This window comes from Molossus molossus, unplaced genomic scaffold (assembly GCF_014108415.1).
Source record: "Molossus molossus isolate mMolMol1 unplaced genomic scaffold, mMolMol1.p scaffold_m16_p_2, whole genome shotgun sequence".
NCBI classification, from domain to species: Eukaryota; Metazoa; Chordata; class Mammalia; order Chiroptera; family Molossidae; genus Molossus; species Molossus molossus.
This window is the reverse complement of record NW_023425355.1, coordinates 141117220-141134264: the sequence shown is the minus strand read 5'-3', so window position 1 is coordinate 141134264 and position 17045 is coordinate 141117220. Positions and strand designations below refer to the sequence as shown.

Genomic DNA, 17045 nt, shown 5'->3' with positions numbered 1-17045 from the left:
AGGGGAGACCTGGCTCCCTCTCACACTGCCCAGAGGCCTGGAAGAAGGGATGACCTCCTTTCATCACATGACTTGAGCTTCTGGATTATATGTCCGATATGGCAGCCACTGAAGTTAGTGAGTACTTGGAATGTGGCCAGTCTGAACCGAGATGTACAGTAAGTGTAAAATGCATACCAAATTTGAAAGACTTCATACAAATTAATTAAGGCAAAGAATATCAAGCACCTTAATACTCTTATATTGATTATATGCTGGCATCACAATGTTTTACATATATTGAGTTAAATAAAATGCATTACTAAAATTAACCTCACCAGTTTCTTTTTGCTTTTTTTTATTTTTAACATGGCCACTAGAAATTGAAAATTGCATTCATGGCTCACATTCTATTCCCATTGGGCAGTGTCTGCTGTCTTCATTCAGCATCACTCTGCCTTTGCAGGCTACACCATTTGGTTTGATGGCTTCTTTCCACCTGCAGTGGTTCCCCAGATAATCTGTAGTGATCCTCTAGGTTGGGATTACCACTTTTCTTCATCCAATGCCAAACTACCAAATAAAGCAGTTTTAACATGTATCTAAGTGAAGCCAGTAAACATTAATTAGGCACTTGCTGTCGTCAGGTACTTTGAAGCACTGGATCTGTATATTTTTAAAGAATAAGAAATTGGTTGCAAAGACTATATGGTCTATGGAGGGAGAAGGGATTATAAACAAACAATGATGCTAAAATGAGAAAAGTTCTAGAATATATGTGTGAAGCACTACTGGAACCAATAGGAATGCAATTAATTCTGCCTGTGAGGTTAATTTCCAATATATATAGAGTGCTCATACAACTCCACAAAAGGAAGACAAAGAACCCAATTAAAAAATGGGCAGAGGAGCTGAATAGACACCTCTCCAAACAGGACATACAAATGGCCAAAAGACATATGAAGAAATGCTCAACATCACTAATCATCAGAGAGATGCAAATTAAAACAACAATGAGGTATCACCTCACACCTGTCAGAATGGCCGCCATCAACAAATCATCAAACAACAAGTGTTGGCGAGGGTGTGGAGAAAAGGGGACTCTAATACACTGCTGGTGGGAATGCAGACTGGTGCAGCCGCTATGGAAAACAATATGGTGCTACCTCAAAAAATTAAAAATTGAACTCCCATTTGACCCAGTGATCCCACTGCTGGGAATATACCCTAAGAAGCCTGAAACACCAATCAGGAAGAATATATGTACCCCCATGTTCATAGCAGCACTATTTACAATAGCTAAGATCTGGAAACAGCCCAAGTGTCCACCAGTAGACGAATGGATCAAAAAGCGGTGGTACATATACACAATGGAGTACTATGCAGCGGTAAGAAAGAAAGATCTCTTATCCTTTGAGACGACATGGAGGGACCTGGAAAGTATTATCCTAAGTGAAAGAAGCCAAGCAGAAAAAGACAAATACCACATGATCTCACTTATATACGGAATATAATGAACATAACAGTCTGAGGAATACAGTAGACCCAGACACATGGAAGTAGGGCACAGACTGACATCCCTCAGAAGAGGGGATGGGGGTGTGGGGGGTGGGAAGAGATAAACCACAGAACTTATATGCATGTATGCATGACCAATGGACATGGACAACTAAGCCAGGGACGGGGCGGAGGTGGGGTGGGGTGGGGAGGTGCCAATGGGGCAAAAAGTTAAAATATCTGTAACAAAAAAATAAGTAAAAATTCATAAAAAAAAAAAAATCTGCCTGTGATTATCAGAGGCAACAGTGAGAGGACATGGTGAGGGAGTCATGGAAGGTAGAGGTGGAAAGTACCTTTTAGGACCAGATGATAGAGCTACCTGAGGTCACAAAAGGCAAGACTGCAGAGGTGTGATGGGATCAGATGAAGGATCTGGCTGAGGCTCTGGGTGATCAAACTGCATGAGATCAGGTGATGGTGGTAGACGAGGATACGTGGATAATGAAGCCCCATGGGGCTGTGGGAGACAAGTCTGCAGTTCTCAACTATAGAGGCAGGAAGGGAAAATTTTGAGGGAGATGCTGGAGCAGAGCAGGACACGGAGGCTGTTACAGGAGAGGGGTGGAGTGCTTAGTGGTCTCAAAACCCATGCTGCATCAGTCCTGACCCTGGTCACATATTTCTGTGTGTATCCACTGGGCACTGTCAGGCTTAGAAAGAGTGGAGACCTTGCTAATGAGTCACAGCTTCTGCAAATGTTGGCAAGTCTGCTCTTTGACAGGAGAGCTGCTTTTGCAAGCAAAGTTGAGCAGAAACAATGACCTAGTTCACCTGCCTTCATGCTGGCTCCCATGCCAAGGCAAATCGCTGGACGTTCATTAGAAGTGAAAACTCATTCTCCAGTTAACGCCTTACTTGTCATAACCTTGTCCCCACCTTCCATAACAGGGAATTCAAGGTCGTCAGCAGCTACAGAGCACATGTCTTTTCTTTGCTCTTGAAACCCGAAGACAAAATGTTGGATGACTCTCTCCGCTAAGGGGTGTTACAGACCTTTGCCTGGTAAACCCAGGACTGGATGTCAGACAGCAGGCAGCTCCATGTCTGTGTGCCCAGAATTGACACACGCCCCCAGTTGGCCTTCATTGTCATGTGTGGAGGGGGCACACACATGGTTTTGGATGGAGAGTGCTCAGAGAAGTGTGTTACTTCAAACATATCACTGGGGTGAAGTTTATTTCATAAAGAAAATTAGGGCAGAGTCTCTTCACCAAGCCAAGGTCAGGGTACTGATTCTCTACTAGATTTTCAGCTCATGGGATTACATGGAAAACTTAAAAGACAACAACAACAACAAAGAAAATACTAAAAACAAACAAACAAACACATAATAACAAAGAGCTGCACCTGGAGATGCTGATTTAATTGGTCTGAATTCTTCTGCTGCTTTTTTTTTTAAGAGCTCCTCAGTGATTCCAATCTGCAGCCAACGTTGGAAACCACTGGGTTAGACTTTAAAAGTCTGTCCATTTTTTTGCAGTGTACTTGGCCCCGGTTTTCTGCTTAAAGTGAAAGGAGGGAATCCTGAAGTTATTGACTCAAGGTTTGGAAAACCAAATGGGCAAGGACAAAGCAGCTGAGAAAGTGTGAGGTGTATCCAGGGGCAAGAAATCAGGGCTGCAGCTGGAAACCTCACTCAGGATAGGCTCCTTTCTTACTCGGTGTCTTTATTGTTCAGCAGAAGCCACAGCAATTGTCCCCAGAGGGCCAGAAAGATGCAATTACATTTCTCCTATTTCTCTCAATCCCACTCCAGAACTTCAGGTTCAGTCAATTGGGTGGGACCAGAAAATATGACTTTCTAACAATCTCCCAGGTGATACTGGTGCTGCCGGTCCCCAGAAGGCAAGGGAGAAGAGAATTACTTAAAATGAAAATGCAGCAGAGGCAGCAGGCGTTTTTCACTGAGCACCTGCTATGTGCCTGGCACCATGTCAGACCAGGGGATCCAGAGGAAGAGATCCATAGATGAACCATGACATTTTGTTAGGTTCCATGGAGGGACCCTCCAGTTTCTTCTTGGAGATGTACAGGGATAGAAAGAGTGTTGCTCCCACTCTAACGATATAAAAAAGCCGGACAAACTGCAAGTTCAAACTTTCCTTGACTCCATCAGACAGCTGAGGTCACAGGGCAAACAACTAACCTCAGAGTAAAGGACAGACAGACATCCGCAGGAAGAACTGGGACATAAGCCCTTGCTTACCTGGGGCAGATGCAGCAGGATGTGGGTAAGAGGTCACTTGAATTTTTTTTTAGTTGTTTAAAAAATTATTCTTATTGAGGTCCTTTGTCAAGCCATAGGGTAGGAGCAAGGGGGAAATATGAAAAGATCCTGAACCTTCTATTGTATCGGGGTCCCTGAAGCCAAGAATGAAACTGGATGGATTTGAACTGTTGGAGAAAGCCCTGGGTTTGGGTGCCAAAAGGGCCAGCTGGAGGAAACCCCATCAACAGCTCCCATGCTAATTGTTGCAAATGGTGTTTGTGCCAACAAGGTGTCTGAAGCCCTAGGAATGGGCCAACCATCTGGATCAGCAAGGATGATTTCTGCTAGCAATTTCTACCCCTGATGGGCTTGTCCCTTTGCAGATCTGCGCACACCCTTAGAGCTCTTCTCTCCTGAACGTATTTCTGTTCTAGCACCATCCTATGCACAGCCTCACAGTAAATCCAAACCAGGTTTTGTTAGAACAATAGGAGCCTGGTGAATGCAGTCTCTTCAATATTGCCACTCATTGGATAGCTCTTGTAACTTTTAAAAAAATATATTTTTATTGATCTTTTTAGATAGAGAAGAAGGGGGGGGGGGGAGAGAGACAGAAACATCGATGAGAGAAACATCTTTTGGCTGCCTCCTGCGTGCCCCCACACTGGGGATCGAGCCCGCAACCTGGACATGTCCTCTGAATGGGGATTGAACTGGCAACCTCTTGGTGCATGGGTCTATGCTCAATCCACTGAGCCACACCAGGGGGCTCTTGTAACTTTTTCTGTACATAAAAGTTATAGCCTTGTGGGTCTGAGCTAAAACTGTATGGTTATCAGAAGCTCTGAGATCTGGAAATATTTTTACTTGGCTTTCTGAAATATTTAATATAAAGTCCATGGATGTATATCATTCTTCTTTCCCAGGGACTTTTGGATAACAAAGGAATTTAATGAAAAATGTTCATCTTTCAGAAAACGCTATTAAGATTTCTGCTTCTTAATGAGAGGCCAACAGGAGTCAGGCTAACTTGAAAACACAAAAGTCATTCTTCATCTACTTTATGTTCCTTATTCATTATATCTTATTCTTCATAGCTTTCAGGATTCCTGGGTGTCTCTGTGGCCCATACCGACTAGAAAGATTCCCAGCTCAGTTCTTCCTCTCAGGATTGATATGGATTATTTTTATTTCCTGTGAATCCTTTCCTGCCCAAACCAACCCTTTCCCACCACATAGCTTTGCCCACATACCAGGAACCCAGGGAGAGAGGCGGGCCCTGAATTAAGAAATGTTCTTTCCTTGATTGTCAACATAAAATAAACTTTTTAGTATTTCCAGTAATTCATCAGTAGGTTATGGTTCTCATTTTCCAAAGTCCCCTTTGCTGGTGAATTCTTGGTATTTCTTTGAATAGTTCACTTTCACTCATCCCCCTTCAAGCTAATTTTATCATCCAGAGAGGAATCAAACCCATCTTCCAAATATCTGGAGTTGTGAGTCTTTTGAAGTCTATCCTCAAACTGAAATATTAGTTAACTATCCCATGGATTGTCCCTGGTCTCACCAACCTTGGATTAGACCTGCGGGAATCTCACATGGAAGACCTTTAGACTTGACCACTGTGATCCCGATTCCCGGTTTCATATTTGTTCTACACATCAAATGCCTGACATACAGATTCACATTTAATTCTAGAAATCTCTTGGAACAGTCAACTTCTCCTCACCAATAATTAACCCAGGCCCAAACTGGATGTCCTGAGCTGACATTGAACTTCACTTGACTTTTTGCATCTACTCTCATCTTAACCCTAGTACTGAGTCTTGGCCTTTACTGAACCAGTACACTCAAGACTGGAGTGAGGTAAAACTGGTCTGAGTTGAAAGTGTTGGGAAAACTTCTTCTCACATTTTCCTGGCAGTTGTCTTACCGTTTTGGTTGAAGGAGATGATCTTTGTGAGTGCAAAGCATCCAGTGCGCATGTGCTTTCACCAGAGATAAGCATGGCATATGGTTTCTTTCACTTGAACATTCACATGGATTTTCTAAAAGTTATTAAATATCAGAACTAAAAGCCTTGTGTCTCAGGAGAATAAATACATCTACACACACACACTCACAGAGACACAAACACACACACACACAGAGACACACACTCACAAAATAAGTCACAGAAGAGTATCGGTGCATGGGAAAGGGATGATGTCAGTGAAATACTAAACCAAGTATCGGTGTCCATTTGCTCATTCTTGTTAGGATTAAACTGAAAGCTGTTTATCTGCCCCTAGTTGCACAGGGATAGATCTTGGCTCTACCCTCGAAATAGATTCTTGGCACAGTTTCATTGTTAGGAATATAGGATCCAAGACCAAAAAAAATTTGTCCTTAAGGAGTGTGTCAGAGTTATGGTCCTCAGATCTTTATCTATCTTGATGTTTTGAAAACTTGCTTTAGGAGAAATAACATAGGCCTGGAGTAGACAGACAGGAAGGAAGGGGAAGCTGAGAGAAGAGCCAGGAAGCAGGGACTAGAAGCTGTTCTATTTTTCCGAGCGGGGGGAATAAAATTAGACAAGTGACAAATGTGTGCGTGTACAATAACAGCAGATCTGAGCAGGAGGGGAGGTGGTGAGTCCATGGTGCTATGTGTAAAGGACAATTAAAATTCGTTCAGGAAAAATTCATAAAGATAAAGTTCATGTACCACACATGGCTTTGATCTCTAACGCAGGCTTTTCTTGCTACGATGAGTGAAGAGCGTGCTTAGTTTCAACCAGTTCTCCAGGTCTCCATCTCCATTGACTTCCGCTAAAATGACAAACCAAATACCAATTTCTTTTTGTTTCTGTTTTTCAGCATTGAAACAAGGTATGCTTAATGATGACAACAGCTCCGAACTGAGGGCTCCAGGCCAGAGTGCTGCACCCACCTGGATTCATCCTCATGTGGAAGTCATTCATGCCTTCTTTCTTGGCCTTTTCCAAACCTAGTCACTGTAAGCTACACAACATGGCTCTCTGTTTATATTTAAATATTTTAAATCTGAGGAGCGAAAACAGTCTTCTTAGACATTTATTTTTTCAATAGAGACTTCATAAATGTGCATGCTCTTTTGTGTTTGCTTGTTTTTTCCCTGGGCCTGCTGCTATTGGAATTATGTGTGAAGAGTCCACCTTAGGAGGGAAAAGAACTACTAAATAGAATCCTTTGGTCAATTCTTTTTCACAACACAGTGGATAAAATGCTCAGACTGCGCCCTGGCTGGTTTGGCTCAGCAGTTAGCATGTCAGCCTGTAAACCAAAGAGTTGTGGGTTCGATTTTAGTCAAGGGTACGTAGTTCGATTGCAGTTCAGACTCCCCAGCCTTGGTCAGGGTCATGTGGGAGAAAGCCGATCGAGAGAGAGGTGTTTCTCTCGCATCGATGTCTCTCTCTCTCTCTCTCTCTCCCCCACTCTATCTGAACATAAATGGAAAAATATCATCAGGTGAAGATTTAAAAAAAATGCTCAGACTCCATGTAACAAAATTATTGAGTCTATAATATATCCTAGACACCATTCCAGGCACAAAGCACAATGCAGCAAATAGACAGAAACTCCTGTCCTCATGAAACATACACTCTACTTGTGATAGGAAAAAAATTAAAGAAGGAAAACAGGTAGGGGATGCCAGAGGTCATGGTGGTGGTGCAATTTTATTGCTGTGAGTTCATGAACATTGTGTTTGCAGAGATATTTTGAGCAAAGAACTGAAGGAGAAGAAGGGAGCCAAGTGGATGTTGAGTAGAGAGCATTCCTGGGAGATAAGTGAAAGTCTATCTGGTGCACTAGTAGATCAGCATGGAGGCCAGGGTGGCTATAGAGAGTAAGGGAGGAGACAAAGTGTAGTTTGAAATAATAATTCAAATGTAAAAATATAGGGCTCTTTCCCAACCTGATTCTTACCAAAATATGTTTCTGATGTTTCATCCCCTATCTAGACAAGACACATGATTTGAGGTCCAGGTGTATCATCACTAGAAATACTAGAAATAATAAGGCTATGCTATCTGATCCACTTTCACTTATTACATTGATAATTTTCATAATCATGATAATCACCACTGTGACCACAATACGGCTCTATAAAGTGGCTCTATAGTTTACATAATTTCTTTTGACCCTGTTATAACACCTGGGTAAGTGTTATTTTTCAATTTTGCAGATAGGGGAACTTTTCAGGTGCATTATGTGACTCCCCTAAAATTGCTAAGCTACTCCTGGCTAGTGTGGTTCAGTGGTTGAGCATCAACCGATGCACCAAGATGTTGCCGGTTCGATGCTTGGTCAGAGCACATGCCCAGGTTGTGGGCCCGATCCCCAGTGGGGAACATGCAGGAGGCAGCCAATGGATGTTCTTTCTCATCAATATTTCTATCTCTCTCTCTTCCTCTCTCTAGAAATCAATAAAGAAAATAATTAATTAATTTAAAAAATTGCAAAGCTAGTAAATACTGGTGGGGTATGGACTAGCATGTCAGTATTATTTTTGCTAATCACAGTACTTCAATGCCAGCAGCATCCTGTATACCTGCCCAGAATATCTCTGCTCTATCATTTATCCTTTTTTTTTAAAAAAATATTTTTTATTGATTTTTTTTTTTATGAATTATTTATTTATTTATTTATTTTTTTGTTACAGATATTTTACCTTTTTACCCCATTGGCACCCCCCACCCCACCCCCCCTCCACCCTGTCCCCGGCTTAGTTGTCCATGTCCATTGGTCATGCATACATGCATATAAGTTCTGTGGTTTATCTCTTCCCACCCCCCCACCCCCCATCCCCTCTTCTGAGGGATGTCAGTCTGTGCCCTACTTCCATGTGTCTGGGTCTACTGTATTCCTCAGACTGTTATGTTCATTATATTCCGTATATAAGTGAGATCATGTGGTATTTGTCTTTTTCTGCTTGGCTTCTTTCACTTAGGATAATACTTTCCAGGTCCGTCCATGTCGTCTCAAAGGATAAGAGATCTTTCTTTCTTACCGCTGCATAGTACTCCATTGTGTATATGTACCACCGCTTTTTGATCCATTCGTCTACTGGTGGACACTTGGGCTGTTTCCAGATCTTAGCTATTGTAAATAGTGCTGCTATGAACATGGGGGTACATATATTCTTCCTGATTGGTGTTTCAGGCTTCTTAGGGTATATTCCCAGCAGTGGGATCACTGGGTCAAATGGGAGTTCAATTTTTAATTTTTTGAGGTAGCACCATATTGTTTTCCATAGCGGCTGCACCAGTCTGCATTCCCACCAGCAGTGTATTAGAGTCCCCTTTTCTCCACACCCTCGCCAACACTTGTTGTTTGATGATTTGTTGATGGCGGCCATTCTGACAGGTGTGAGGTGATACCTCATTGTTGTTTTAATTTGCATCTCTCTGATGATTAGTGATGTTGAGCATTTCTTCATATGTCTTTTGGCCATTTGTATGTCCTGTTTGGAGAGGTGTCTATTCAGCTCCTCTGCCCATTTTTTAACTGGGTTCTTTGTCTTCCTTTTGTGGAGTTGTATGAGCACTCTGTATATATTGGAAATTAACCCCTTATCTGATACATCATTGGCAATGATGTTCTCCCATACAGTGGGTTGCCTTTCCATTTTGATGATTGTTTCTTTTGCTGTGCAGAAGCTTTTTAGTTTGATGTAGTCCCATGTGTTCATTTTCTCCTTTATTTCTGTTGCCTTAGGTGATGTATCAGTGAAAATTCTGCTCCGTATGATGTCCGAAATTTTGTTGCCTACATTTTCTTCTAGAATTTTTATGGATTCACGGGTCACATTTAAGTCTTTTATCCATTTTGAGTTTACTTTTGTGTATGGTGTAAGATGATGGTCTAGTTTCATTTTTTTGCATGTAGCTGTCCAGTTTTCCCAACACCATTTATTAAAGAGGCTGTCTTTACTCCACTGTATGCTCTTGCCACCTTTGTCAAATATTAATTGAGCGTATTGCCTTGGGTTTTCATTTCTGGGTTTTCAGTTCTGTTCCACTGGTCTATATGCCTGTTCTTGTGCCAGTACCAGGCTGTTTTGGTTACAGTCGCTTTGTAGTATAACCTGATATCTGGTATTGTGATCCCTCCAACTTTGTTCTTCTTTTTCAAGATTGCTGTGGCTATTCGGGGTCTTTTTTGGTTCCATATGAACTTTTGAAGTATTTGTTCTAGTTCTATGAAATATGTCGTTGGTATTTTGATGGGGATTGCATTGAATCTATAGATTGCTTTGGGTAGTATGGACATTTTAATTATGTTAATTCTTCCAATCCATGAACAGGGTATGTGCTTCCACTTTTTTATATCTTCCTCTATTTCTTTTTTCAATGACTTGTAGTTTTCTGCAAATAGGTCCTTTACTTCTTTGGTTAAGTTTATTCCTAGGTATCGTAATTTTTTTTGGAGCGATGGTAAATGGGATTGTTTTTTCAGTTTCTCTTTCTGTGAGTTCATCATTGATGTACAAGAATGCCGTCGATTTCTTGATGTTAATTTTGTATCCTGCTGCTTTGCCAAATTCATTTATTAAGTCTAATAGATTTTTGATGGAGTCTTTAGGGTTTTCTATGTAACAATATCATGTCATCTGCAAATAATGACAGTTTCACTTCCTCCTTTCCAATTTAGATCCCTTTTATTTTTTCTTCATGTCTGATTGCTGTGGCTAAGACTTCCAGTACAATGTTAAATAAGAGTGGCGAAAGTGGACATCCCTGTCTTGTTCCTGTTCTTAATGGAAATGTTTTTAGTTTCTGTCCATTGAGTATGATGTTGGCTGTAGGTCTTTCATATATGGCCTTTATTATGTCGAGATATGATCCCTCTATTCCTACATTGCTGAGCGTTTTTATCAGAAATGGATGCTGGATTTTGTCGAATGCTTTTTCAGCATCTATTGATATGATCATGTGGTTTTTATTCTTCATTTTGTTTATGTGGTGTATCACGTTTATTGATTTGCGAATATTATACCAGCCTTGCATCCCTGGGATGAATCCCACTTGGTCATGGTGAATAATTTTTTTGATGTAGTTCTGGATCCGATTTGCTAGTATTTTGTTCAGGATTTTGGCGTCTTTGTTCATCAGGGATATTGGCCTGTAGTTTTCTTTCTTCGTAGTGTCTTTTTCTGGTTTTGGAATTAGAATTATGCTGTCCTCATAGAACGTGTTTGGAAGTCTTCCTTCTTCTTGAATTTTTTGAAATAGTTTGAGGAGAATGGGCGTTAGTTCTTTTTTGAATGTTCGGTAAAACTCCCCCGTGAAACCATCTGGGCCTGGGCTTTTGTTTGCTGGGAGAGTCTTGATTACCTCTTCAATTTCCTTAGTTGTTATTGGTCTGTTCAAGTTTTCTATCTCTTCTGGGAATAGTTTTGGGAGACTGTGTGTTTCTAGAAATTTGTCCATTTCGCTTAGATTGTCGAATTTGTTGCCATATAGTTGTTCATAGTAGTTGTTAACGATCTTTTGTATTTCCGTGGTGTTGGTTGTTACTTCTCCTCTTTCATTTCTGATTTTGTGTATTTGGGTTCTCTCTCTTTGTTTCTTGGTGAGTCTAGCTAAGGGTCCATCAATCTTGTTTATCTTTTCGAAAAAGCAGCTGTTTCATTGATCCTTTGAATTGTTTTTTTGGTCTCTATGTCATTTATTTCTGCTCTGATCTTTACTATTTCCTTCCTTCTACTTGCTCTGGGGTTTTCTTTTTGTTTGCTTTCTAATTCTTTAAGTTGTGAGGTTAGACAGTCAATTAGAAATTTTTCTTGTTTTTTGAGGTAGGCCTGTAGTGCTATGAACTTCCCTCTCAGAACTGCTTTCACTGCATCCCATAGATTTTGTGTTGTTGTGTGTTCATTTTCATTGGTTTCCAGGAAGTTTTTGATTTCTTCCTTGATCTCCTCGGTGACCCATTCATTGTTTAATAACATGCTATTTAGCCTCCATGTGTTGAAATGTCTTTGCATGTTCTTGTTGCAATTGATTTCTAGTTTCATGCCATTGTGATCTGAGAAGATGCTTGATACTATTTCAATCTTCTTGAACTTGTAGAGATTTAGTTTGTGTCCTATCATGTGGTCTATCTTTGAGAATGTCCCATGTGCACTTGAGAAGAATGTGTATTCTGTAGTTTTGGGGTGTAATTCTCTGTAGATATCTATTAAATCCATTTGGTCTAGTGCTTCATTTAGAGTCTCTGTTTGCTTGCTAATTTTTTGCCTAGAGGATCTATCCAGTGCTGTCAACGGGGTGTTGAAGTCCCCTGCTATGATTGTATTGTTGTCGATTTCTCCTTGGAAGTCCTCCAGAAGATTTTTAATATATTTTGGTGCTCCTATATTGGGAGCATATATGTTTATCAAGGTTATATCTTCCTGTTGGATAGATCCTTTCAATATTATGTAGTGGCCGTCTTTGTCTCTAGTTATGGTCTTCATTATGAAATCTATTTTATCAGATATGAGAATTGCTACCCCAGCTTTTTTTTTGCTTTCCATTTGCTTGGAAAATTTTTTTCCATCCCTTCACTTTCAACCTATGTGAGTCTTTTGTTGAGAGGTGGGTCTCTTGTAAACAACATATAGATGAGTCATGCTTTCTTATCCAATCAGCTACTCTGTGTCTCTTTATGGGAGCATTCAATCCATTTACGTTTAAGGTGATTATTGATATGTACTTATTTATTGCCACTTTTGTTTAGTGTGGTTCTATTTTTCTTCCCATTTCTACTGCTAATTACAGCAGTCCTTTTAACATTTCTTGCAGTGCTGGTTTGGTGCTAATGTATTCCCTTAGCCTTTTTTTTGTCTGGGAAGCTCTTTATTTGATCTTCTATTTTGAATGATAGCCTTGCTGGGTAGAGTAGTCTTGGATTCAGATTCTTGTTTTTCATGACTTTGATTACTTCATGCCATTCTCTTCTGGCCTGTAGTGTTTCTTGTGAGAAGTCAGCTGAGAGCCTTATGGGGTTCCCTTTGTAGGTAACCTGTTGCTTATCTCTTGCTGCTTTTAGGATTCTCTCTTTGTCTTTAATTTGTGGCATTTTAATTACTATGTGTCTTGGTGTGGGCCTGTTTGGGTTCTTCTTACTTGGGACTCTCTGTGCTTCTTGAACTTGAATGCCTTCTTCCTTCACCAAATTAGGGAAGTTTTCTCTCACTATTTTTTTGAATATATTCTCTATCCCTTGCTCATTTTCTTCTTCTTCAGGGACTCCTATGATGCGAATATTATTACGTTTCCAGTTGTCCCATAGTTCTCTTAAGCTGTCTTCCTGTTTTTTAATAGTTTTTTCCTTTTGTTTTTCTGATTGGTTGATTTTTTCTACTCTGTCTTCTAATTCACTGATCCGGTCCTCAGCTTCCCCTACTCTGCTTTTTAAACCTTCCAATGTGTTTTTCATTTCGGATATGTCATTTTTTATCTTTTCTTGTTGGTTTTTAATTTCCTTTTGGCTTATTTTCAGTGTCTCTATGTCCTTACTCATGCTGTTCAGCTTCCTCAAGATCATGGCTCTGAATTCTAGCTCTGTTAACATGCCTAATTGCTCCACATTGATCTCATATTCGGTGGAGGTGTCTTGCTCTTTCATTTGGCTTCTGTTTCTGTGTTTCACCATTTTAGCTATCACTGTGGGCTTTGGAGCCTGTCAAGTTCTCCCTGTGGGTGTTGGTGTTCTGCTGTTTGTGGCTCCCTCTCCTGTGTTTAGATGAGCGAGGGAGGACCCGCGTTGAACACCACTGTCAAGTCTTACTTTCCTGGTTAAAGTTGCCAGCCCAGGAAACGTACTGTTATCCTCTAGCTTTTTGCCTGGAGGCTAGCAGTCTAGGTTACTTGATGAGTGTTGGGTTGTCAGTTGATTGAAAAACTCCCTCTGGTGCTCAGCCAAGGGGCTTTCACGAGGGTGGGGCAGATGCTGGTTGTTAGTGAGCCTCAATTAGCACTTCAATGGCCCACAGGGTGGGGTTGGATCTCCGAGGGAGGGGCTGCTGCCTCTCCCCAGAGCCCTGGGAAGGAGCAATGTGGCCACCGTCCTGAGTGGCTGCACTCAGCCAAAGCTCTGAGCGCCCTCCAAACCCCGAGTGTCCCGAGACAGTTCCAGTCCAGTCTGCCCTCCCTCCGCAGGGGCCCAAGGTGAGTGGCTGTGGCTGTTTCAGCCTCTGTCCCGGCTGCGCTGCGGGGCCGCCTGGGAGTGTAACCCGCGGGCGCCGCTTATAGCTGAGGCCGCTGCCGAGCTGCCGACCATGGGCTCCCAGCCCCGTCTCGCGCCTTCGCAAGCCTACCGGGATGGAGTCAGTGTCCCTCGTTGTATGGTCCTCGCAAGCTGCTTTTCTGTTGGTTTTTCCCGTCGATTTGTCTGTGTTATAGTTGTAATTCCAGTTTGGTTCTGGGAGACGGTCTGTGTAGCTCCGTTCACTCCGCCGCCATTTTCCGGTTTTTTCCTTTTTTATTGATTTTTTAGAGAGAGGAGAAGGGAGAGAGAGAGAGATAGAAACATTGATGTGAGAGAAAAATATTGATTGGCTGCTCCCTGCCCACTACTGGGGATTGAGCCTGCAATCTGGGCATGTGTCCTGACCGAGGAAAAAATGGGGACTTCTCAGTCCATGGGACGATGCTCAATCCACTGAGCTACACTGGCCAGGCAATCATTTATCCTTTTAAGAGAAAAGATTTGTAGCTAGTAAAGATTGGTTTACCTAGTAAGAAAAATGTAAATTGAACTATGACATTTATTACAATGTTATATATCACAGTGAAAAATGAGAAACAACCTAAAGGTCCAATAAGTAGAAAAAATAGATAAGTATGGTAGGCAGAATAATGGCCTCTCAAAGATGTCTCTATCCTAATTCCAGGAACCTGTGAATATGGTACCTTACATGGCAAAGTGAGAGATTAAGAATGCAGATAGAATTAAGATCGCTAATCAGCAGATTATTGAGTGGGCCTGCTGTAATCACAAGGGTTCTTGCAAGTAAAAGAGGAAGGAATAGAGAGATGCAATGCTGCTGATTTTGAAGATGGAGGAAGGGGCCACAAGTCGAGGGATGTAGGTGGCTTCTAGAAGCTGCAGTGAGCCCAGGGCGACCCATGTTGGACTTCTGACCTCTAGAATTGGCAGATAAGTCTGCATTGCTTGAAGCTCTAAGTTTGTAGTAATTTTTTTACAGCAGTAAAAGGAGATTTATATAGTCAGTCAACATGGACTGTGTTCCTGAGGGTCCATCATGCAAACATTTACATGATATGTGTGAGGCCTGTGTGATAACTTGGAAAATACTTAGGACCTACATTTTAATAGCAGTATATAAACATGTATATACAGGGTAGTTAAAACTATATTTGAAAAACAAATAAGTAAAAACCTTAGTTCTGTGGATACACAATCGGGGAGAAAATTCACAGAAAAGTGAATGAGGAGTGATGTGAGTGGTGGAATGGTGCTAATTCATTTTCCTTTCCTTTCTATTTTTATGGCTTTTCCAAATTTTCTTAAATGGGTCATGTGCAGAGAAAACACTAAAACTAAGTTTTAAGTGGATTTATAAAAGTAAGAGTCCTGTTCAGAGAGTTGGAATGATATCTGTTGCCCAGTCAGGATACCATCAATCATTACATCTGTGGTAAAATAGCAGTATTATTTCTATTTTATCTAGGTAGCCATGTGGATAAACAGTTATTGTTTTAGCAGCTGAACCAGAGTTCCTATGTAGAGAGAGACTTACCTTAACTGAGAAGTTGAAAAGCAGCTTTATCAGGTTCATTGGAGAGATGGAAGTCCCCAGGCCTGAATGTTGAGCTGGTACTCAGATTTCATATTAGAGATCAAGAGGGAGGAGCAAGTGGTGTGAGGCTACTTGGGGCTGGAGTGAGGAGAAGGTGGCATTGGAAGAAGACATTTGAAGGGAAACACATATCTATAACATGTTTTCAAAGGAATTTGGTGTATTGTAGATTGGGATAGCTCCTTGTTACCCCCAGTCTTCAACAAAACTATAACTTATCCATCTTTGATTGGATTTCATGGGGAAAATAATAAAGGGGGCAGGATTTGTGCCAACATTGACTTGGAGTTGAAACTGGGCTAGCCTGTGTGGATGGGGAGAGAGAGCTAAGATCTGAATCACATGCCACTTCAAAATATGGTCAGCATGCATTGATGGTATGTCTACCATGTGCCTTCAGCTTTGCTCAGTCACAGGCATCACTGAGCTGGGTATTTATGGCCCTGCTCACCATCTCCCCTATCCAGGGTACTTCCTGGCCCTCAGGTACTGCATGGTGCATTGCAAAGTTGCAAGTGTTTACAGAGCTGTTTCACTACCTCAAGTTTCATATACAAGATGAACTTAGAAGCCAGCCCCTGGATTGCCTTGGATTTGTGCCAGCTTGTTGCAAGACAACCACTAAACTGATCCCCTGAGAACCTGTGGAAGGCTCTTCCCCAGTGATGTTCCTTTGGGACCAAGCAGCTACTCATTCTCCAGTGTGAGATGGTTTCAGAGCCAGAGGCCTGCAGTTATTCAGGGAAGTCATGGCACTTGAGTTGTCCTCAAAAGCCCAGAATGTGCTGGGAGGGGAAGTTTGTTACAGGATCCAGTGGGGATTCTGTATCCTCCAGGGTCCCCGTTAGAGCTAAACAAACTTAACTTCCCCAGACATGACAGAAACAGCTCAGAACTCCTGAGGTGCTTATGATGGAAAACAAGGAGTCTTCCTGAGAGATCCTTTGGGCCAAATCCAACTTTCTTCACAGTGGTCTCTCCTGGATGGCAATAGCTCCTTATGTTTTCTCCATTTCTGTTTTGAGGGCTCAATGGACCAGAACTTTCTGAGGGTCAGGTGATATCCCAGAGATCTGTTGTCTGCAGTGGGTAGCAAAACTTGTCACCAAAAAGGTGGGGGAATAGCAATGGTAATGTCAGGATATATGTGTTCATGTGAACGCATGTGTGTACACTTGTGCCTACTGGGCAGTCAGAAGTGAGTCCAGATTTTGTGAGCTGGAAAGCTATATAATTTTGAGGGCCCTTTTAAATAAAAAGAACACTATATTACAAATTCAAAAATAGGTATACAAATTAAAATATGTATTTAGAATGAGGAAAAAAAGGTTACAATGGATTACAAATATTTAAAAAAAAACTAGCAGCCCGGACCCACGTGGCTCAGTTGGTTGAGTGTTGCTCCATGCACCAAAAGGTCACTGGTTCAATTCCTGGTCAGGGCATATGCCCAGGTTGTGGGCTTGAT

At 41.5% G+C, this 17045-nt stretch overlaps 1 long non-coding RNA gene across 1 annotated transcript in view; it reads left to right on the top strand.

Moving 5' to 3' along the window:
- LOC118636443 overlaps positions 1 to 17045 on the top strand; it is a 52202-nt gene that overhangs the window by 7753 nt on the left and 27404 nt on the right. The window contains exon 2 of the long non-coding RNA XR_004960653.1: positions 6607 to 6745. This is a non-coding gene — a long non-coding RNA (uncharacterized LOC118636443). The remainder of the gene's footprint in view (positions 1 to 6606; positions 6746 to 17045) is intronic.